General features: G+C 40.3%; 1 pseudogene; it reads right to left on the reverse strand.

Moving 5' to 3' along the window:
* Positions 1 to 2,591: 2,591 nt before the first annotated feature.
* On the reverse strand, positions 2,592 to 3,543 carry LOC125292321 (annotated as a pseudogene).
* Between the last annotated feature and the right edge of the window lie 20,990 nt (positions 3,544 to 24,533).

Below are 24,533 nucleotides of genomic sequence, written 5' to 3' on the forward strand. Positions count from 1 at the left end.
ACACTGACTCATCACATGGGCAAACACCTGTCATACAGTTTTACAATTAGCAATCAGAGCTTTAGCATAATGCTTGTGATGTGGATGAGGTGCTGTGGCCAGACCGAAACAGAAGAGAGGATGCAGCATAGTTTTTTTTTGTTTTTTACTGTAACTGTATACAGTAAATTATTCTGTTGTTTTGTATGTAGACCACTGTATGTGCAACTTTATGTTGGTTGGGATGCGCATTGTGTACGTTGTTTTCTGGGAAAAATAAAATATATTTGTTACAGTGTATTTGTGTGTTCTGAGCATACAAACCATATTCTCAAATATTTTACAACACACTTATGTATGTACTGTCTATAGTAAATAGATTCTTACTGGAGATTCTTTTGCCTTTAGCATTCTGGATTCAAACCTAACAGATCGTCTGAAGAGGCTATAATGCAAATCTTAATGACAAAGGATTATGGGTGGGAACTCCATATGTATGAGCACTCTTCACACGTCTGATGCCACTCATATGGCTCAAACTGCAGAGGCAAGGGAGAGAGAGTGTGAGTGTGTGTGTTGTCGGGGAGGTGTGAATTTAAAGATTAGCAGGGATTGGGATGGTTGTCCTCCATTGTAACTGAAAACATTTCATACTGTATATGTTTGTCTGTATTTACAGTTTAGCCGATGTATTTGCAATTAAATATGATTTAACCCCTAGGGTATTTTTAGTGTAATTTTAAACTCTTATGTTGGTCATTGTAAAGTCCATTTAAACATGCTAAATCTTGTTCATTGTTTGGACAGTCTAGGCCAGAGGTTCTCAAGTTTTTGTGGGGCTAAGGTAGCCTAGAAATCTAGACGCACCCTAGCGGCGGCGGCAAATTAATTTGCTCAGCCTGTACGTCTAGTATCAAACCATAGGAATTTCTATTGGCTGACGCCGTGGACCTCATCAATCACAGCTCTATTTTGTTAGAGTCTTAAAGGCGGGCTTAACAGGATAACGACAGTCCCTGCGGCGGTGAACAACAAGGAAGGTGGCTATGGCGAACGAAGAGCGGTTGTTTGAATCGGCGTTGGCGTCAACTTTTGGAGGAGTTGGACTTGTGCTTTTCTTTGAAAGTTGAGCAACACAATGCACTTAAGTCATTCCTTTGAAGAAGAAGGATGTATTTGCCGACGGATAACGGATATGGTCGTAAGCGCTGGCCTATTGCATGCCTAGGCAGTTTGAAAGACAATTCTCTGCCCGCCCCTTGGATTAAGCGAGGTGAATGGTTCGATTCCAGACTATACATTTCAATGATATAGGATAGCCCGCCAGGCTAGGGCTAAGGCACACTAATGGTCAAATCAAATCTCCAAAGCTCACGACCACTACTGATTATGAAGTAGCCTATCACACACTTTATTGCAGGCTATAACATGGATGTTAATTTTATGAGCCTGTATGTACTGTACATCAGGTTCCTCAAATGCAGTTGGTTATCTGCCAAGACTAATTGTTTTAATGGCTTCAGCATCATCTACAAAGACAAAAGATGAGTTGAACTTTTCAAAAGAAAAAATATAAATTCACGTTTAACGAGTAGCATCACACAACCAGCTAACATTATATACCTTTGTTTAGAAAGCAATTTGTTATAGTTGTCTAAAGAACCCTGCAAATGTCTTTTAATTTTAGAACTTTTAGAAGGAATCAAGACTATCACACACAAACACCTTTATATTTGATCTGCTTGATTCTGATTCTGAGTTCTGAGACTACGACTTCTGTCCAGTATGGAATTTCTGGTGTTTCTACATGAGCAAGTTGAGTGAAAGCCTTTCCACGCTGGATAAAAATGTCAAAGACTTTCCCACACAATGGATCCTCTGCTGTGCCTTGAGATGAGACCATCATCATACAGTGTAATATTTTAATATAATATTTTTTTTCAGAACGGACTATCTAGTATATCTTAGCACAGTACACACACACAGGCACACATGCCATTAAACACCTCACAAAGAAATAAACAGAATAATTGCTTTTCCAGGCTGACATTGATGTGGAGAAAAATCACATCAAATTGTCATTCAGTTCTCCAGAACAGTGTTTTTCAACCACTGTGCTGGGGCACACTAGTGTGCCGTGAGAGATCATCAGGTGTGCCGCAGAAAATTTCCCAAATGTCACTCACTGGTCCAGAAAAACAACTGTTGCATCAAAGAATTTATAACCACATGCTCTCATTGATTGTATGATTGCACTATTTGTGGTATGCAGGCATTGTACAACGGGGGCCCCATATCCAGTATTCACAGAATCATCCCATATCCAGTTCATAACAACAATTAAATTAGATATAGTCACCTACAAATGAAACAGAGGCGCTTGTTTTATTGAGCAGGTCTAGCATAGAAGCCATAATAAGGCTATATCTGTGTATTATTTGAAATTTTAGGCTATGGTATGTTTATTTTTTCTTCACACAGGATGTTAGTGTGCCGTAGGACATTTTAAGTGTCAAAAGTGTGCCGTGGCACAAAAAAGGTTAAAAAAAACACTGCTCCAGAAGATGCTGATGCCTATGCAATTGAGCCAGTTGTGTGAAAGTATTTTCAAATTAAGAAAACTGGTACGTTTTTTTCAAGTATGGATCCTCTGGTGCCTCTGGTGTAGAACACTGATGTGTTTTTTCTCAAGAATGGATCTTCTGATGTTCCTTCAGGCTAGACTTATGTTTAAAGGCCTTTCCACACTGTGAACATGGATATAGCCTTTCTCCAGTATGTGTGACCTGATGTTTCGTGAGATCTGAGCTCGTCCTGAAATGCTTTCCACATGTAGTACATAGATATGGTTTTTCTCCAGTATGGATCCTCTGATGAACTTTGAGACCATACATTTTAATGAAGGTATTTCCACACTGAGGACACTGATGTGGTTTTTCTCCAGTGTGGATCCTCTGGTGTTCTTTAAGGTACACCTCTGACTAAAAGCTTTTCCACACTGAGGACACTGATATGGCTTCTCTCCAGAATGGATCCTCTGATGATCCTTCAGGTGAGTCTTATGTTTAAAGGCCTTTCCACACTGAATACACTTATGTGGCCTTTCTGCAGTATGTGTGACCTGATGTACAGTGAGATCTGAACCCTTCCTGAAACTCTTTCCACATGTGGTACACTGATATGGCTTTTCACCAGTATGGATCCTCTGATGTGCTTTGAGAGCAAACATTCTAGCAAAGTATTTTTTACACTGAGAACACTGATATGGCTTTTCACCAGTATGGATCCTCTTTTTCCACACTGAGAACATTGATGTAGTTTGTCTCCAGAATGTGTCTTCTGATGGGCAGTGAGCTCTGAGCGTTTCCTGAAACTTTTCTGGCATATAGTACACTGATTTGCAAGAGTAGGAAGACCAGCGGATATTTCCAAACACTGGGATGCATGTTGTTCCTCCCTGGTGTCCAACTCCTGGTGTAATTTCTGATTGGAAGTCTCCTGGCAACACACTTGGTTTCCTTTTTCATCCCTGTGCACTATTTTAATAGCTTGGATCATTTGCATGTCTCCTGCAATATTAGAAAAAAAAGGTGTTTTTAATAATATATTCACATATAGTTTTATCAGAATACAAACGGTGAAACATGTGAAACATACCTCTTGGAAAAGAACATATGTGGTCGTATTCTGTTAAATCAGATATGCCTTCCTTTTTAATATCTGCAGGTGGTGACATGATTGTTTCAGCCTTACAGTCATGATCCAGTCCAGGCTCTTCTTTCTGCGTTGTAAACAAAAACTGCTGTAAAAAATCATCAAATTCCTCTTGTTCATTCTCCTTCTTCACTGCCTTGATCCTGGCAGATGATCCATTAAGTCCTGACATTTCAGCCTTCAGTTTCTTTAGAGTTAAATGACATCAAATAGCCCTTCAATAAAATGATAAAAGTGCACCTGTGCCAAAGTATTACAGTATATGTGTACTGTTGTTGATTTACAGAAATAAAGTATATTTCCTGGATCCCAGAGTCTCTCTTAAAATGTGACTTCAGTATTGAGATCCCAGTCCGTTGTGTTCTCAATATATCCCCTTTGCCTGCCCCATTAGCTTCCTGGAATCACATCTGACCAATCAGCTGCAAGGTCTATTGGATTTCAAATCAGATGTGGGAGGGAGTTCCATATGTATGAGCACTCTTCACACATCTGATGATTCTTGGATGGACATGGCCATACCTCAAACTATTCAAACACTACAAAGGAGGGAAAGTGGGGGTTGGGTTAGGTTTCGTTGTCAGAGGCAAATTCTGTGTGAGTGTAAATGAAGGGAACAAACAAAGGGAAATATCTTAGTTTTTCAAAAAATGGACCTGTAAACGTGGTCTGAAGTGAACATACGGTATCTGACTGTGGGCAGGGACGGATTAAACAGATATTGCCCCCCGTGCACAATATCAAAAACCCCCCCCTGACCATGACGCGCGTTTGCGCATGCAGCCAGTGCGTCTCTCTTTGCTGTTGCTGTGCAGGCTGGTGCACAACTTCATACAATGAAAATGTAGTACATTATGTCCTATATTAGAACTCAGGCCCACACAGAAATGAATTCCAGCAGCTGTTTTTATTATTAGGCTGTAATCTCCCTTTGCTGTGAAAACAGTCTACAGCAGGGGTTCCCAACCTTTTTCATTAAACGAACCGGACAACAGTTGTCATATTTCTGACGGACCGGTAGCAGGGACATTGATAGTATTTGTGAGAGGTGGTCCTGATGGTATGACGGGAGTTCTCATTAATTTCTTGTGCATCAGCCCACATTATGCGCTCACTCCAGCGAGACGAATGAGGTAATTGTAGGCCTATCTGTCATTGCTATTTGCTACGATATAAGCTACTGTTAGGCCTACAACATGTCGCAATTTATTAGGCTATCCAATCGCTATGCTGTTTTCATGAACAGGAATCCACTTCATTCACCTACCCATGAGTGGTTCAGTTTGTCAGTTTCACTTTCGCAAACAGGCACACACATTGAATGAGCACTCACCACTTCCACCTAATGTTATGCCTCTATATTTTATAAATTAAGTATTTCTTGATCAGGAAAACATTTAGTTTATTTTTCTTTCGGTCCACGGTTCCATAACATCATTCAGTTGTGCCGCAAATTAACAGACAGAAGCACCATAATCTAGCATAATCTATCCTAAATTCATGGCAATTTTTTTTAATCCGAGGGCCCCTGTGCACGTGCACACTTGGCACAAGTCATGATCCGTCCCTGATTCTCCCACTCCACATGCACACACGCGCGAGCGCGCGCACACACACACACACACACACACACACACACACACAGACACACACACACAGACACACACACACACACACACTTTCTCAAAATGTAAATATTGGTACAATTTAGGGGTATGTCATGTTCCTCTCTATGCACCAAAAGCTCAATGTGTGTATTTGTATGCGCGCGAGAGAGTGTGTATCTGTGTATACAGATTGGACACAAAATATAAAGACAGCATAGAAAACACATCTGAACAGAAAACAGTTACCCCAATGGAGAGTTTATGTTGTCTCTGTCGTTGTTTGAATTGCTTGAAAATGATCGCACAGAGAGAGAGAGAGAGAGAGAGAGAGAGAGAGAGGGAGAGAGAGAGAGAGAGAGAGAGAGAGAGAGGGAAAGAGGGAGAGACAGAGATGAAAATTGAGAAGATGGAAGGGAAGTTTGAGGGACAGAAACCTTTCGAGAGCAAAAATAACAGAGAGAAACAAGAGTCAACCGTGTCAGAGAGAACGGACTGTTCCTCTGAAGGTATAACTTTGTGCTTCTCATTCTGTAACGTGAGTACAGTGTTTATGATATGTGTTGTGGATGGAGGGGAGCTGGGAGTCTATAGTCTTTTGGGCAGATTTCACTACTCTTTGTAGTGCTTTGCGATCGGCAGCATTGCGATTACCCCACCATAAAGAGATGCGGTTCGTGAATATGCTCTCAATGGTAATGGTAAGTATGTAATGGTAGTTTTAGGCTGATGTAAAAAAACATACATTTACGTTTAATTAGTTTAGTCCAAATATGTACAACCACAAATCTTGAACTCTATAACGAGATATCTCATAGAGGTTTCTGACTCTACACAGTAAATAATAATTTGAGAAATACGGCCTCTTCGCTAAATAGCACACAAAATACTGTGTACTTCAGTCGCCTCACCGGAAGATTGCGTTCGCAATCTGAGGTTTGTCCATGACGCTGAAAACGCTACGCTTCGCAAATGTACGTACATCTGGCCCCCAGTGAACTGCAGCACTCTTGGTGGAGATTCTTTAGTCTTTAGCATTCTGGATTCAAACCTAACAGATCATCTGAAGACACTATAATGCAAATCTTAATGACAAAGGATTATGGGTGGGAACTCCATATGTATGAGCACTCTTCACACATCTGATGGTTCTCTGGTGGCCATGGCCATACATGGCTAAACTGCAGAAACAAAGGAGAGCAGGAGGGGGTGGGGGTGGATGGAGGTGTGTATTTTAAAGATATACAAAAGATGAGTTGAACTTTTCAAAAGAAAAGCATACTCAACTATAAATTTATGTTCAACCAGTAACATCACACAATCAGCTACCATTATATAACTTTGTTTAGAAAGCAACTCGTTATAGTTGTCTAAACCACCCTGCAAATGTCTTTTCAATTTTAGATCTTGGAATGAAGACTTTATCACACACCAACACGTTTATATCTGCTGGATTCTGAGTTCTGAGACTACAGCTTATTCTGTCCAGTATGGATATTCTGGTGTTTCTACATGAGCAAATTTCCAAGACTTTCCCACAAAATGGACCCGCTGCTGTGCCTTGAGATGAGACCTGTGCATGACGGCTTTGTTACACAGCGAGAACTGTGTGATCTGTTTTTTTTTTTCAGAACGGACTATCTAGTGTATCTTAGCACAGTAGCCCACACACACACACACACACACACATCAACACCTCAAAGAAATAAGTAAACAGAATAATTGCTATTCCAGGCTGACATTGATGTGGAGAAAAATCACATCAAATTATCATTCAGTTCTCCAGAAGATGCTGATGTCTATGCAATTGAGCCAGTTGTGTGAAAGTCTTTTCAAGTATGGGTCCTCTGGTGTCTCTTGAGCGTATGCAGATGGGTAAAGGCCTTTCCACACTGTGAACATGGATATAGCCTTTCTCCAGTATGTGTGACCTGATGTTTCGTGAGATCTGAGCTCGTCCTGAAATGCTTTCCACATGTAGTACATAGATATGGTTTTTCTCCAGTATGTATCCTCTGATGTACCTTGAGACCATACATTTTAATGAAGGATCTTCTGATGTGCCTTGAGATTAAAGGCCTTTTCACACTGAGAACATTGATTGTACCTCAAACTATTCAAACTCTACAAAGGAAAGTGGGGGTGGGGTGGATGTGTGAACTTTAAAGCTTATGGGTCAGATCTCCATTAAAACCTTTAGATCCGTCAATGAACTTTGGGAATTCTTGCCCTGATACAGATAATTAAATAATTCAGTTGAGTCAACTGAATTATACAAGTTTGCAAGATGAAACTAGAAATGTAATGCCAGAGGAATTACAATAGTGGATGGAAAGCTTCTGGCTTAATGTTGGTGGGGAGATGAAAAAAAAACATTGAATCACTTAGGCCCCTAATTTTAGTAATCTAAAGCACATGGGTCACCCGTGCAAAACATATTCATATTTTTGGGCGTGGCCAGTCCATTCATGTTGATTCCATCCAGTGCATAGACCTCTGAAGTTTGCCTACAAAAAACTGCCATCTTTGATATCCGGTATCTGCCAATTTTTCCTATGGGAAAATAACATGAGGATTTTGAATTATCGCACCTGTTAAACTCTGAATGAAAAAGTCTGAAATGCAGATGTTTTCCTGAACACACTTTTGAATGGATACTGTGATCTCCGGTTAGTGATGGCGGCACACTTTGATTTTTGCTACCCCAGAGCTAACTTGCAATGCAATCTTGTGTTGGATTCTCTGGTTGTTGCGTTGTGTTTTAGTTCTAATGTCTGTATTGAAGATGGTCAATAAAGCTTGACGGCGGGATCAGGATCGGCGATTAGATGATGATTTATTGTAGATGGTACAACAATGAATAACAGAACACAGGCTAAGTCTCAAACAGTAAAATTGTGCAGAGTCTAACAGTTGTGGTTGTTATTAGAAGCGGCTGCTGAGCCTTCCGACAGAAGATGCTCCTCGGGTCGCTTCCTCGATCCGTCTCCGTGTCAAAACCTAAGACAAGGCCTGTTATACTAAAACATACAAACATCAATCATGCCAACGTGGCAGGTGCCAACCAGTGTACACAACCCGGCCCTGGCCAGATGGAGATACTAGCCCGAATAGGATGACATGCTGTCTCCCTCGGCCCATGTTATCACCGATGTTCCTCGGATGTTCCTAAACATCGGCCTGTATGACCTTCCTGCTGGTACACAGGCCTAAGGCATAGTTATGTACAATAATATGGACTTCTCCCTGTTGTATACAACACACAGATGTAACATATGAACACATCAGAATACAGTAAGAATACCCCAGAATTCTACACTTGCCATAGGTAGTTAGCTTCAATTAACACCCGGATCTCCTTATATGGGCAAGGGTGGCAGCTTTGGTTCTTTTTTGTAGGTGAACTTCAGAGGTCTATTGTTCAAGAAGGTGGTACTAATCCTTTTAATTAACCAGAGGTGTGTTTTGGGCGTGACATGCAATAAACCAATCAGACCCTCATCTGCCATTCCCTTCAAAAGCCAGGCGCTTGATCAATGGCAAATTGCTATTATAATGGCACAATTGGCAGGGCGACAGGAGCGGTTTGGCCTCGAGGAAACCGACATGCTCGTGCGTGAGGTTAAGGCCCGCGAGCACACCATTTTCTAGGACACAAGAACGCCACCAAAGCTCCCAAGGTGAAGCAGGCGTGGGAGGAGGTTGCGGGGAATGAAAATAAACTAGATGTACCGCATAGCGGTACAAAATATGACCGCCGCTCAGTCCTGTACATCCGTTCCGCGAAAATAAATCACACTTCAATTCGTCTCCATCTTTTACTCCATCCCCCACTCTTGAAACTTTTGTGTATGCTTGTTTGGCATGCCTGAGTGTGTGTGTGCGGCTGCACAGAAAGTAGCCTACTGTTGCTGAAAAGGTGAATAGATTGTAGAATAGCCAAAGAAGATGTAGCATTGTTATAAAACCTTTAAAATCTCTAAACAATCACAAGTAGGACAGTTCATCACATTTCATCCATTGCAACTGGATTTGTTTGTTTGTTTATTTATGAACAAAAACATCTCTGTCAGTTCCATGCCGTTTTCAACAGCTATCAAAAACAAAGGTCATTTTTGGATGGATGGATTTTTTGTGAATGTTTCTTCTTCTACATAAGATTTTAGTCATCTTTAGTTCATGTAATACTTTATTGTCAATGCACAAATTAAGTAACAGTATTCTGAAACGTTATTGTTAATGCACAAATTAAGTAACAGTAGTCTGAAACGAAATGCTGTTTTACATCTAACCAGTGGTGCAAATAACTGACATGTCCAAATGGGCCTTGATGAAATGCGTCGCTAGACTGTTCATACACATTTTAACGGGCCAAAGTTGAAGAGCTGTTGTCCGTTATTGTTCGTGCAAATATAGGCTGATTCATGTTCCCTTGCATTGTGTAACTGAGGTCCATGGCTAGTCTGGCTTTCACCAGACCAAGCTCAATCTTTTAAGAAATCAAAAAATAAAAAGCGGGCAGGCTGGGTTCACCTAGTCCATAGGCACCCGATATTGTTTAATTTTCCAATTGAGATATCCACGCTCTGGCTATTCTAAATGCAAAAATGCATCAGGGAGTTATAACAAAACTGTAACTAACAAACTAGATCCTAATAGAAAGCTGTTAGCTTCCCTAAGCTACAGGTAGGCTTATAAGGTAGGCCTATTTACAACATAAATTGTCAATAGGCTATGCTGGCGACACAAGTAAAATCTCCTTTGGAAACCAATGGCTTATGCCTTACAGTATCAAGCGGACTTAAACTGCCATATCGTGGCGAAAAGTTGTAATAACATTCACGCAGCTCCATGAGTTAAGGAAAGCGCGAATGAAGTAGCCACTTCTAAATGGGACCCACTACACAGTAGCTTAAGGTGTGTTGCTAAAGCAGCCATAATTTAATGAAGGTGTCATTGTTTGGATACTTCACACACACAAGCTTTTTAATTTCACAGACTACAACTACCAAGCTGGAATCAAAGCACATCGATTCCCCACTCACACCCTGCACGCACTTAAAACAAAATAAACAGGCGTCTCAGTCTCACGCATGTATAGGCAAAACTGTATCAGACCGGTGTAACGTTGGTAAATCTTCCATTGCATAGAATGATTTTTGTAGCACGTGCAACAAATGACAGTCGAAAGATACAATTACAGTGCTGCTATCAATTTGCTTGGTATAACCGCATTTATAGTTTTCTACAAATGCAGTCAATCAAATTGGCCTCCATCACTCAACCAACGCTAACATTACCTAGGTCCTTATTGATATTATAAGATTAACGTACCTGCAGTAAAAACCAAGCATCCTCAGATTTATTTCGGCTTCAAGAAGAAATCAGAATTACATTTCATGTGAACATCATCCTATCCTTATTAGACGTTCTCTGCGGTAAACTACAATCCTTTTAGGAAGCGTCCATTGTTTTTCCAACCCATTTTTAACTTCCAACAAAATTACGTCTCACTGCAACGATGCGCCATCTAGTGGACAAACGACTACTTATCGCCAATACTGGAAATGCAGCCATGATGATGATGATGAATATTTATTTTGGCTTTCTTTTAATCCTACAGAATTTGTAATTATGTATCGGCCGTTCTAGTACCGATAGTATGTGGGTGCCTGTGTGTGTGTGCATGTGTATATGTGTGCACCGCCATCTACAGGCCAATGAGTGTACAGTCACTAGATGTACACATAACCTAATTTTTTTTAGACCCCCCCATGGATGAAATTCTACGAAACTTGGCATACCCCCAGAGAATGCCAGGTCAATCATACACATAACATTTGGTGCAGTTCTGAACATCTTAACTGAAGTTAGGGGCGATTAAAGCAGAATGATATTGCATTTTCATTTTTTACCGGGGGGTGGGGGTGCAAATCACAAATGAGTGATTATGGGCCAGATTGATGTGAGCCCTTGAGACCAACATACCATAAAAGATTCTTCATCCTCAGTGCCACGGTTCAGGTAGTTATTATTTAGGAAAAATGAAATTTTTACGTAAAAGTCTAGTGGGGCTACATACCCACCAAATTTCATGTGCCCCGGTGGTTCGGTGTCCCGGGTACCGTTGACCAAAAATTCAGGAAGTAGATGACGGAAAAAAAAAAAAAAAAACTTGGACAATCCCTATATGACCGCTTCGATAGCTTTGCTTGCGGCGGTCATAATAATACTATTAGGTAGCTTACCAGGCTACAGATGTGTCAGCTCTTCTGCCAACTGATCCCTCTTCTCCCGTGCTGCTGCTAGAGCATTTGGGTTCAATGGCATCGGCACATGCAATTCAGCATTGTTTTCTGGGAAAAAAATAAAATATATTTGTTACAGTGTATTTGTGTGTTCTGAGTATACAAACAATATTCTCAAAACACAGTGTTGTATGTACTGTCTGTAGTAAATACAGAGATCACATTTCTCTCACAGGATCAAAAGAGTATATACTGTACTATACACTGAACAAAGATGAAGACACACACACACAAAGACATTGAGCATGTCAGTGTTAAACTGGTTCTTATAAATGTCTATTCATATGATGGTTTGTGTGTCATTTGACCATTTTGAGGAGACATAACATTATTTTGAATGTAAAGTTTCATTTAGCAGGATAATTGTTTAGGAGAATTTAGTGGAGGTGTGAATTTAAAGATTAGCAGTGATTGGGTTGGTTGTCCTCCATTCTAACTGAAAACATTTCATACTGTATATTTTTGACTGTATTTACAGTTTAGCCGATTTATTTGCAATTAAATATGATTTAACCCCTAGGGTATTTTTAGTGTAATTTTAAACTCTTATGTTGGTCATTGTAAAGTCCATTTAAACATGCTAAATCTTGTTCATTGTTTGGACAGTCTAAGCCAGAGGTTCTCAACTTTTTGTGGGGCTAAGGCACACTAATGGTCAAATCAAATCTCCAAAGCTCACGACCACTACTGATTATGAAGTAGCCTATCACACACTTTATTGCAGGCTATAACATGGATGTTAATTTTATGAGCCTGTATGTACTGTACATCAGGTTCCTCAAATGCAGTTGGTTATCTGCCAAGACTAATTGTTTTAATGGCTTCAGCATCATCTACAAAGACAAAAGATGAGTTGAACTTTTCAAAAGAAAAAATATAAATTCACGTTCAACGAGTAGCATCACACAACCAGCTAACATTATATACCTTTGTTTAGAAAGCAATTTGTTATAGTTGTCTAAAGAACCCTGCAAATGTCTTTTAATTTTAGAACTTGGAATCAAGACTATCACACACAAACACCTTTATATTTGATCTGCTTGATTCTGATTCTGAGTTCTGAGACTACGGCTTCTGTCCAGTATGGAATTTCTGGTGTTTCTACATGAGCAAGTTTAGTGAAAGCCTTTCCACGCTGGATAAAAATGTCAAAGACTTTCCCACACAATGGATCCTCTGCTGTGCCTTGAGATGAGACCATCATCATACAGTGTAATATGTGTGGTCAAAATTAATCCAAGACAACTGGTGTGAGACTGCAGCTTTATTCATGACGCCGGGAGCATGTTACCCACATGAAATGTCAAAGTAACAAGCCAACACATCTGTGGGTGAAGCCAACTCTTATACCCTTACCCCACACCCATGGAAAATCACAAGTTGTCACCCTCCAGTGATCACTTAACCATCTGGTATTTTAACAGAGAAAAGTAATGTTTACGACCCCCCCATCCTGAGGGTTACCCACAGTTCGGTGACACAGGGGTTAATTTAACTAAACATTCCAAAATAGGAGTTTCAGAAAACACAAGGGTCAGAGTAGGGAGATGACAATTAGATTTCAGAAGATGTATATAAGGTATACTAAACATTCAATGAGAAACATACAAATTATCCCATATATGTTTATTTTTTATTTTCAGAATGGACTATCTAGTGTATCTTAGCACAGTACACACAAACACACACACATGCACACATGCCATTAAACACCTCACAAAGAAATAAATAAACAGAATGATTCCTATTCCAGGCTGACATTGATATGGAGAAAAATCACATCAAATTGTCATTCAGTTCACCAGAAGATGCTGATGTCTATGCAATTGAGCCAGTTGTGTGAAAGTCTTTTCACATTAAGAAAACTGGTACGTTGGTGGTGCTGAAGTATGGATCCTCTGGTGCCTCTGGTGTAGAACACTGATGTGTTTTTTCTCCAGAATGGATCTTCTGATGTTCCTTCAGGCTAGACTTATGTTTAAAGGCCTTTCCACACTGAGTACACTTATGTGGCCTTTCTCCAGTATGTGTGACCTGATGTACAGTGAGTTCTGAACCCGTCCTGAAACTCTTTCCACATGTAGTACACTGATGTGGTTTCTCTCCAGTATGGATCATTTGATGTGACTTGAGATCAAACATTCTAGCAAAGTATTTTTTACACTGAGAACACTGATGTGGCTTTTCACCAGTATGGATCCTCTGATGTTCCTTCAGGCTAAACTTATGTTTAAAGGCCTTTCCACACTGTGAACATGGATATAGCCTTTCTCCAGTATGTGTGACCTGATGTACAGTGAGTTCTGAACCCGTCCTGAAACTCTTTCCACATGTAGTACACTGATATGGCTTTTCTCCAGTATGGATCCTCTGATGTGCGTTGAGATTAAACTTACGTGTAAAGGCTTTTCCACACTGAGAACATTGATGTAGTTTGTCTCCAGAATGTGTCTTCTGATGGGCAGTGAGCTCTGAGCGTTTCCTGAAACTTTTCTGGCATATAGTACACTGATTTGCAAGAGTAGGAAGACTAGCTGATATTTCCAAACACTGGGGTGCGTGTTGTTCCTCCCTGGTGTCCAACTCCTGGTGTAATTTCTGGTATGAAGTCTCCTGGCAACACACTTGGTTTCCTTTTTCCTCCTTGTGCACTATTTTATTAGCGTAGATTATTTGAATGTCTCCTGCAATATTATTTCCTCTTGGAAAAGAACATATGTGGTCGTATTCTGTTAAATCAGATATGCCTTCCTTTTTAATATCTGCAGGTGGTGACATGATTGTTTCAGCCTTACAGTCATGATCCAGTCCAGGCTCTTCTTTCTGCGTTGTAAACAAAAACTGCTGTAAAAAATCATCAAATTCCTCTTGTTCATTCTCCTTCTTCACTGCCTTGATCCTGGCAGATGATCCATTAAGTCCTGACATTTCACCCTTCAGTTTCTTTAGAGTTAAATCACATCAAATAGCCCTTCAATAAAATGATAAAAGTGCACCTGTGCCAAAGTATTACAGTATATGTGTACTGTTGTTGATTTACAGAAATAAAGTATATTTCCTGGATCCCAGAGTCTCTCTTAAAATGTGACTTCAGAATTGAGACCCCAGTCCGTTGTGTTCTCAATATATCCCCTTTGCCTGCCCCATTAGCTTCCTGGATTCAAACCTAACCAATCAGCTGCAAGGGCTATTGGAATGCAAATCAGATGTGGGAGGGAGTTCCATATGTATGAGCACTCTTCACACATCTGATGATTCTTGGATGGACATGGCCATACCTCAAACTATTCAAACACTACAAAGGAGGGAAAGTGGGGGTTGGGTGGATGTGTGAACTTTAAAGCTCATGGGTCGGTCTGTACACAGGTGACAATTTTTCCTTTACATTCGGATCTGCAATTTTGAGTTTTAGAAAGAATAGTTTAAGTCCGTCTGTGGGTATGTTGAGGGAACAAACGGAAGAGAAATTTCTTAGTTTTTCAAAAAAAAATGGAAAACAGTTGACATATTTCTGGCGGGACTGTGGGCAGGGGCGTTAAACAGATATTTGCACAATATGACAGGTGATGCTGATGTTTTATTATTGGGGTTCTCCCTTTGTCTGCAAACAGTCTGTTCAGGGTTCCCCAAAAATTCTGGCTGAAAATACACCCTTTTAAATACAGTTTGGAAGGGGTTTACAAACTTTAACAGAGCAAGCAGGGCCCGTTTTCTGTCTGACTCGACGTGAACATTGACTACATGCATTATAAGGTTTTCACTTCACTGCTGTTTGTCACTACCTTGCATGGAGACATATTTCACGTTAACATTGGAGATGTTAGCAAAACTATCGCATTTGGTAAATGGAGATGCAGATCATTTCCTTAATTAATTTCTTGCGCAACAGCGCACATTATGCGCTCACTCCAGCGAGACGAGTGAAGTAATTGTAGGCCTATCTGTCATCACTATTTGCTACGATATAAGCTACTGTTAGGCCTACAACAAGTTGCAATTTATTAGGCTATCCAATCGCTATGCTGTTTTCATGAACAGGAATCCACTTCATTCACCTACCCACGAGTGGTTCAGTTTGTCAGTTTCACTTTCGCAAACACGCACACACATTGAATGAGCACTCACCCCTGCCACCTAATGTTATGCCTCTATATTTTATAAATTAAGTATTTCTTGATCAGGAAAACATTTAGTTTATTTTTCTTTCGGTCCACGGTTCCATAACACCATTCAGTTGTGCTGCAAATTTATAGACAGAAGCACCATAATCTAGCATAATCTATCCTAAATTCATGGCATTTTTTTTTAATCCGAGGGCCCTCATTGGCTCAGGGCCCCTGTGCTTGTGCACACTTGATCCGTACACACCATGATCCGTCCCTGACTCCCCCACTCCACATACACACACACACACACACACACTCACTTTCTCAAAATGTAAATACTGGGACAATTTAGGGGTATGTCATGTTCCTCTCTATGCACCAAAAGCTCAATGTGTGTATTTGTATGCGCGCGAGAGAGTGTGTATCTGTGTATACAGATTGGACACAAAATATAAAGACAGCATAGAAAACACATTTGAACAGAAAACAGTTACCCCAATGGAGAGTTTATGTTGTCTCTGTGCGATCATTTTAAAGCAATTCAAACAACGACAGAGAGAGAGAGAGGGAAAGAGGGAGAGACAGAGATGAAAATTGAGAAGATGGAAGGGAAGTTTTGAGGGACAGAAACCTTTCGAGAGCAAAAATAACAGAGAGAAACAAGAGTCAACCGTGTCAGAGAGAACGGACTGTTCCTCTGAAGCTATAACTTTGTGCTTCTCATTCTGTAACGTGAGTACAGTGTTTATGATATGTGTTGTGGATGGAGGGGAGCTGGGAGTCTATAGTCTTTTGGGCAGATTTCGCTACGCTTTGTAGTACTTTGCGATCGGCAGCATTGCGATTACCCCACCATAAAGAGATGCGGTTCGTGAATATGCTCTCAATGGTAATGGTAAGTATGTAATGGTAGTTTTAGGCTAAAAAAACATGACCTCACACCGTTTTCACTATGTTTTGTATACAAAATCCAGTCAGTCAAACTTTAAATTTCGTCTGACATTCATTTTAACATTTAATTTGGAAGTTAAAATATTCAGGTAACATAAATATATGGTGGAACACTTACATTTTTTCCAGTAATTAGCCTAAACTTCCAGTGAGTCTATTCAAAAATTTCACCACATTATATTAACACACATATAAAAAATCCAAACATAAGAGTTATGTGTAATAAAGTGGAATGACACAGGAAAAAAGTATTGAACGTGCCTACTGAAATTTCTTCAATACTTGTGGAAAATGTGGAAAAGCCTTTGTTTGTAATGACACCTTCAAGGCATTTCCTGTATCACAAAACGTATTAGTCGCAGTATCAGGTGTGATTTTGGCCCATTATTCTAAACAGATTCCAGGGGTCCCTCTTGGGAATCCTAATCTTTAGTTACTTCCAGAACTGTTTAATTGAATTTAATTGAATTGGCTGCCTCCAAGTCTTTCTGGAGCTTTCTTCGAGTGGTCCTTGGCTCTTGGAATTGACTATCCTTCTGACTCCCTGGTCAGAAATATTGCAAGGAGATCCTGTGCATGGCCGGTTGATGATGCAGTGATGTTCCTTCCACTTGCAGACAATGGCTCCCATGCTGCTTACTGGAAGATTCTGAAGTTTTGAAATGCATCTGTAACCAGTTTCATTGATATGTTTTGCAACAATAAGATGGCAAAGGTCTTGGGAGAGCTCTTTGCTTTTACCCATCATGAAATGTTTCTTGTGTGACACCTTGGTAATGAAAAACCTTTTTATAGCCCATCAATATGTAGGCTACTAACCAAGCTTATATTAATTTGCACAGATAGAAAGGATAACTACTCTCTAACTACTTACAGATTCCAGCTCGTTCCTTCCCTTTCCTTGCCTTAATGCTTTTAAGCGTGTTCAATACTTTCCCCCTGTGTTATTCCACTTCATTACAGATGACTAAACTTATGGAGTTATTTGGATTTTTTATGTGTGGATTACCTGAGTTATTACTAATGCCTGGTGAAAATGTTGTGCCCCCCGTATTCCACTTTTCAAGGGCCCTCTCCTCCATTGGGGCCCTATACTTCCCACTCGTTCAACACCCTTTAATCTGCTGAACCTTCTGCTCGTTTCAAATATAAAAACTCTCTGCAACTCAACATTGGCTTCCTGCCTCAGCTGCCTGTGAGGGGCTTTTCAGTTGTGCATGATTACTGTTCACTGCAAAGCGACCAAGGATGAGTGCAACTAACTTTGAAAATCAACTACTGCTCAAACTTAAAGGAGAACTCCGGTGATTTTTCACATAGATCTCCATTTCTCAACATCACCGAGTAGATAGATAGATACTTTATTGATCCCCAAGGGGAAATTCAAGGGTCTCAGTAGTATACAGACATCACACACAACATGCACTTACAGCAGAAATGGTAAACATAAGTATAAGTATAAACATATAACTAAAATCCACTGTACAATAAAGACAGTAGAAGATAAGAAAGATGAGAAAACTAACAAAAGTAAATACTAAATATACTATATAAATTACATTTAAAAAGTCCAATGTGCTTGAGGGTGATCAAGCATAAGATGCTTGTAGTTACAGGGCCGGGACTGGTAAGGTGCTAAAGGGAGTGAGTGTCATGGTGAAGTTGCAAAAAGTAGTCCAACCAAAGTCCTTTAGTTATGTGTGTATGGCAAGGTGCTCAAGGGAGTGAGTGTCATGGTGAAGGTGCAAACAGTAGTCCAACAGTAGTCCTTTAGTTATGTGTGCATGGCAAGGTGCTCAAGAGAGTGAGTGTCATGGTGAAGGTGCAAAACAGTGGTCCAACAGTGCAAGAATAAGGTCTAGAGACCAGCATATATAATATGGACAAATAGGAGAGTAAAGTATAATGTAGACAAGGTAATATAAAAAACTATAAAAAAAACTGTCAGTGCAAGAACAGGTTGAGGTAATAGGGTTATAGCCATTCATTCATTCAGTATTGTAGCAGAAGCCTGACCGCAGCCATTGATCATGTGTGCTAATATAGCATGAAAAACAGTGTAGCAGTAAAACAGTAGTGAAAACATTAGGCTGTGGACATTAGTAAAACAGTAGTAAAACAGTAGTAAAGCAGTAGTGGGCAGCCAGTACTCAAACATGGAGAGGGTAGAGAGGCAGACAGACTAAGCAGAGAAGTCTTATCTCTCCTCTTCCCTTTAGTGAGGCATTGAACAGTTCAATGGCCCTGGGGACAAATGACCTCCTCAGCCTTTCAGTTGTGCATGGCAGTGAGCGAAGTCTCCAGCTGATCAAGCTCTTTTGCCTTTTAATAGTGCTGTAGAGTGGATGACATTCGTTGTCCAAGATGTTGATCAGTTTGTTCAGGGTCCTTTTGTCAGATATTGAAGTGATGCACTCCAGTTCAGCTCCCACTACAGAGCCAGCCTTCCTTACCAGCCTGTCAAGTCGCCCAGCATCCTTCTTCTTTATGCTTCCTCCCCAGCATACCACTGCATAGAAGAGGACGCTGTACTGTCGGTATGAACAAAACTAAAACAATCGGCTTTACCTAGCTTGAGTTGCTGCAGCTACAGCGCTACACACTTGGAGCATGAACATGTCTGCCTTAGCTGCTTGCTGCGGCAACTCGAGCTATAGGACCAAAGTCATCTATTTCGTCAGAAATGCGTGTGCATAAGGCTTCACGACACCAATCTTGCTCCAGCGGCGAGATCACAACAGATGATTGGGACGATGTATTCCAGAGGCGGACAGAGTACACAGCTTCATTACTTGAGTAAAAGTACAGATACCCTTTGCTAAATTTTACTCAAGTACAAGTAAAAGTACAACAGTCAGATGTCTACTTAAGTAAAAGTACTGAAGTACTTGTTTTTAACCCTTTAGGCGCCAGGTTTAAAAAAAAACATCATTCGATTTTTACATCAAAATTTCAAAAGGCCATGGCTTGAAAGTGGTCAGAGATAAAGTCCTACTGTAAATGTGAAAATCATTGAGTATGAACAAAAGTTTATGAAGGGGGTAAATGTACACATCTAATTTGCATATTATGACGTCACTGAATGACAACCACCTCGAATTATGCACATTTCAGTAAATACTGGATGTTGAACATATATTTGAGCAGTTTTGCTTACTTTTTTGTCATTTCACCCACATAACACCTGAACAGGAAAGCAGTCACATGTAAACCAACAATAGTAAACTATTACTATTACCACAAACCTTATTCTACTATACAATAAAGTAGCCTGGTCAAATCAGTTCCTATCAAGGGTGACTTTGTAGTTCTTCAGAGCCCTATTTTACTACCCCTGCTGTCTTTACTTTACGCCCATTACGGACACCATCATCACCTTTACCACTGGCACCTTCAGCTACGCTGGGCAGAGGGTCGACATAAGCGTGGTATGCTTAGTGAACACTGTCGAAAGAAAAAATGACGACCTCCATTCACAGACACAGCGTGACTAGACGACGCTTCATATTCTCCAAAAGGCAGATATTCTCCTTCAGAATCAGACTAGGTACATAGCAGACCCAAGACTTCATCACATGTTAACTTTTTCTTCAACATTTGGTGTATTTCTGCTTCAATTTGTGCAAAACTATGGCCTGCATTGCTTCCGTGTTATGGAGGAAATGCACGCCTTCTTATGTGTTTCTCGTGTAATCGCGTGTAATACCACGTCCATTACGGACACTATCATCACTATTACCACTGGCACCTACAGCTATGTTGGGCAGAGGGTCGAAATAAGCATTGTATGCTTAGTGAACACTGTCGGAAAGACGCAAATGACGCACCTCCACTCACAGACGCTCCGTGACTATCACTGCCAATAGACGATCGATCATATCCTCCAAAATTCAGATTTTATCCTTTAGAATAAGAACAGATGAATAAAAGACCCGAGACTTCATCACACATGAATTTTTTTTTCAACATTTGGTGTATTTCTGCTTCAATTTGTGCAAAACTATGGCCCGCATCGCTTCCGCGTTATGGAGGAAATGCACGCCTTCTTCTCATGTGTTTTCGCGTTTTTCACATGCTTCCTGAAAACTTGAAAAAAAAAAGGTTGAGCTTGAATCGAAGCTCTGGGTGTCTGCCAACTAGTGGTCAAGAGTACAAATGAGATTTTACACTGTACTATCGTCTGTTTTAATCAGTGACGTTGTTTGTCGCAATTTTGCGACTTTGACGGGTAAAGGGTTAAAAGTACTTGAGGATCAAGAGTACAAGAGTACATTTTCTAAATATTGCATGACTACTGCCACAGTGCTTACATTTATGTACAGAAACATCCTACATGGAGTTATGAAAAATGTTAATGTTAATACCTTGGAGAATGTAAAAGGAATTGAAAGTAAAATCAAGTCATTTATATCTTTTTACCATGTTGCCAGGGATGGGCAGTATTTCTAATACATGTACTATTTTGTAATTGAAACATTTGAAGTGAAAACTGTCATTAACTTGTTCAGAAATAGTCTGGCAAGGTGGGGCCACAGGTTGGCACACTCCCGGGATGGACCTTTTGCGTCTTCATCCATTGTTTCATCCATGGTTTCGTCTCTTATCTAAATCTAACCATGGAGTTGACTGGCGGAAGGCTGAAGGTGATTGCTGATAGGCTGACCCAATCAGTGGTGCCTGCAAAATCCAATCACGTTTGAGAGGGAAACAACAAATTGAGGGTTTCCGAGATTTTTGCTTTTTCCTTTTTTTTAGAAGATGTAACAGGTACTCACGGCTATGGATAGAAATGTAGTGGAGTAAAGAGTACAATATTTGCCTCTCAAATGTACTTGAGTAAAGTCATGAGTACTCTCCAAAAATGATACTCGAGTAAAGTACAGATCCCTCAAAACTATACTCAAGTACAGTTCTCAAGTAAATGTACTCCGTTACTGTCCGGCTCTGATGTATTCACAACACACCACATGATTGGCTCAATGTATTTACATGTCAGTCAATGTTTTGCCGCGGAATAGTTGTGATATGTGTAGACAACTGCATTACAAACTAACCCCATGCATTACTATGGAGGATTTTTTGAGTGCTGTATCTCCTCATTAGAAAGTGTCTGGTAAAACTGGTTGTTCTGGTACCCCCCCCCCCCCCCAAAAAAAAAAAAAAAGTAACTAAGTAACTTTTTACTTAAAGTAAATTTTAAATGAACTACTTTTACTTTTACTTGAGTACATTTTCAGATCGGTATTTTAACTTCTACTTGAGTAATATTTCATCAAAGTATTGGTACGTTTACTTACACTCTTGCTGGAGATTCTTTAGTCTTTAGCATTCTGGATTCAAACCTAACAGATCATCTGAAGACACTATAATGCAAATCTTAATGACAAAGGATTATGGGTGGGAACTCCATATGTATGAGCACTCTTCACACGTCTGATGGTTCTCTGGTGGCCATGGCCATACATGGCTAAACTGCAGAAACAAAGGAGAGTAGGAGGGGGTGGGGGTGGATGGAGGTGTGAATTTTAAAGATTAGCAGGGGTTGGTTATCTGGCAAGACTGTTTTAATGGCTTTAGAATCATCTACAAAGATAAAAGATGAGTTGAATTTTTCAAAAGAAAAGCATACTCAACTATAAATTTATGTAGAACCAGTAACATCACACAATCAGCTAACATTATATAACTTTGTTTAGAAAGCAACTCCTTACAGTTGTCTAAACCACCCTGCAAATGTCTTTTAATTTTAGATCTTGGAATGAAGACTATCACACACCAACACATTTATATTTGATCTGCTGGATTCTGTGTTTGATTCTGCTGGATTGTGGGCAGCCGTGGCCCACTGGTTAGCACTCTGGACTTGTAACCGGAGGGTTGCCGGTTCGAGCAAGGCACCTAACCCCTCACTGCTCCCCGAGCGCCGCCGTTGTAGCAGGCAGCTCACTGCGCCGGGATTAGTGTGTGCTTCACCTCACTGCGTGTACACTGTGTGCTGTTTGTGTTTCACTAATTCATGGACTGGGTTAAATGCAGAGACCAAATTTCCCTCATGGGATCAAAAAAGTATATATACTTATTCTGAGTTCTGAGACTACAGCTTATTCTGTTTCTACATTTAGAGATTAAGATTTTTTTTTACAAAATGAACCTGATACTGTCCCTTGAGATGAGACCGGTGCATGACGGCTTTGTTATACAGGGAGAACTGTGTGATATGTTTTTTTTTTCTTTTCAGAACGAACTATCTAGTGTATCTTAGCACAGTAGCCTACACACACACACACACGCCATTAAACACCTCAAAGAAATAAGTAAAAAGAATCCCAGTAAACAAAATAAAGTCCTGGCGACGTCCCCTAAAGGTCCCCTGGCGAACGTCACCTCCTCGACATTGTGTAGGGTTCCCTTTACGTCCCACGGACCTCTGTTCGGGAGGTCTAAAAGACGTCCACGAGACTTTGAGAGGACGTCCTGTAATGGTCACCGCGACATTATGCTCGCGACGTTTATATTTACGCGATGGGAAAAAAAAAATCATGAAGCACGATTTGGTACGGTATTACATCCTGTAAGTCTCAGCGCTGCTAGGAGAGAGGTAGACGGAACATGAACACACACTAATGACTTGTTCTACAGCTAGCCTACACAACCAACTTCACTCACTTCATATTTTCACGCGATGTATGAAATCACGTCCACCGAATGCATTACACTACTGATGAGTAGACATGGAAATTTATACCGGGCTAGGATGTGGTGCTTTTACATCTACGGTGTCATTTTCTTAATAAATTAATACGACGTTTTAATGGGCATATCCCGTAGCATATTGTTCAAAACATCATCAGAGTAGGCCTAGGCTGTAAGATAAATTGTTCAAAATATGACAAAATATTAAAACTAATAATAGCCAAAAATACTAAATGAATCGCAATGTATGCTGGGATGCAAAACATGAAATAAAGTAGGCTACATGAAACAGGCGTGAAGCGTAGAATGTTATATCCACTCGTTTTCTTGGACCTGTGATCAAACAGGGACAGCCTATAAATGTAAGCCTATCTTCTCTTCTGTTGCTAGACAACCCTAAAAAAATGCTACGTGGTCTGTTTTTAACATTTCTCTAGTTTTATTGCATAGGATCAGCTCTAAAAGTCGGTTCAGTCCCAATTCGGCTGTGTGTGTGTTCCTGAAAATAAAACACATAATAAGTACGTGACTACGTTAAATAAACCACTGCCTATTTAGAGCATGTTACATGCATCAACGAATGACAGTTATCTGAAGAAATGCGCATTGTAGGCTAAGCTAGAAGCTAAGAACAGCGAATTTTGCTAACGCTACACCAAGCATCACATCAGCTAACATTTTGATAAAATCCCTTCCCTAGTTTGTAACGTTATACATTAACGTTAAACTCAAAATGTATGTGCTACATAATTCAGCATGTATGTAGCACATAGGCTACATTTTGAGTTTAACGTTAACAACCCTTTTCCCAGTTTATGAAGTTGTGCGTCTATGAGCAAAGTAGACACAACTTCATAAACTGTATGATATGTTGCCTTAGGCTACGGTAGGCTAATGCAGCTACTGCTAGAGAGACTAGATAGATACTTTAGTCATCCCAGACGTGTAACGTGAAGTCGTGCATGGATGTGATGTCTCCGTCCTGCAGGCGTAGCCAGAGCGCTCTCAACTCCACTGCATGTGTGAATAAACAAACGTCCCCCCCATGTCCCCGGTATAACATTATTGTCGGGTCCTTAGAAGGTATTTGAAATGACCAAATGCAAATGTCATCCGAGGGACCTGACGGTGACGTCCCCAGAAAGTCCTGCACCGGACGTCACGCAATAACCAAACGA

Source organism: Alosa alosa, chromosome 3, assembly GCF_017589495.1.
Source record: "Alosa alosa isolate M-15738 ecotype Scorff River chromosome 3, AALO_Geno_1.1, whole genome shotgun sequence".
NCBI lineage: Eukaryota > Metazoa > Chordata > Actinopteri > Clupeiformes > Clupeidae > Alosa > Alosa alosa.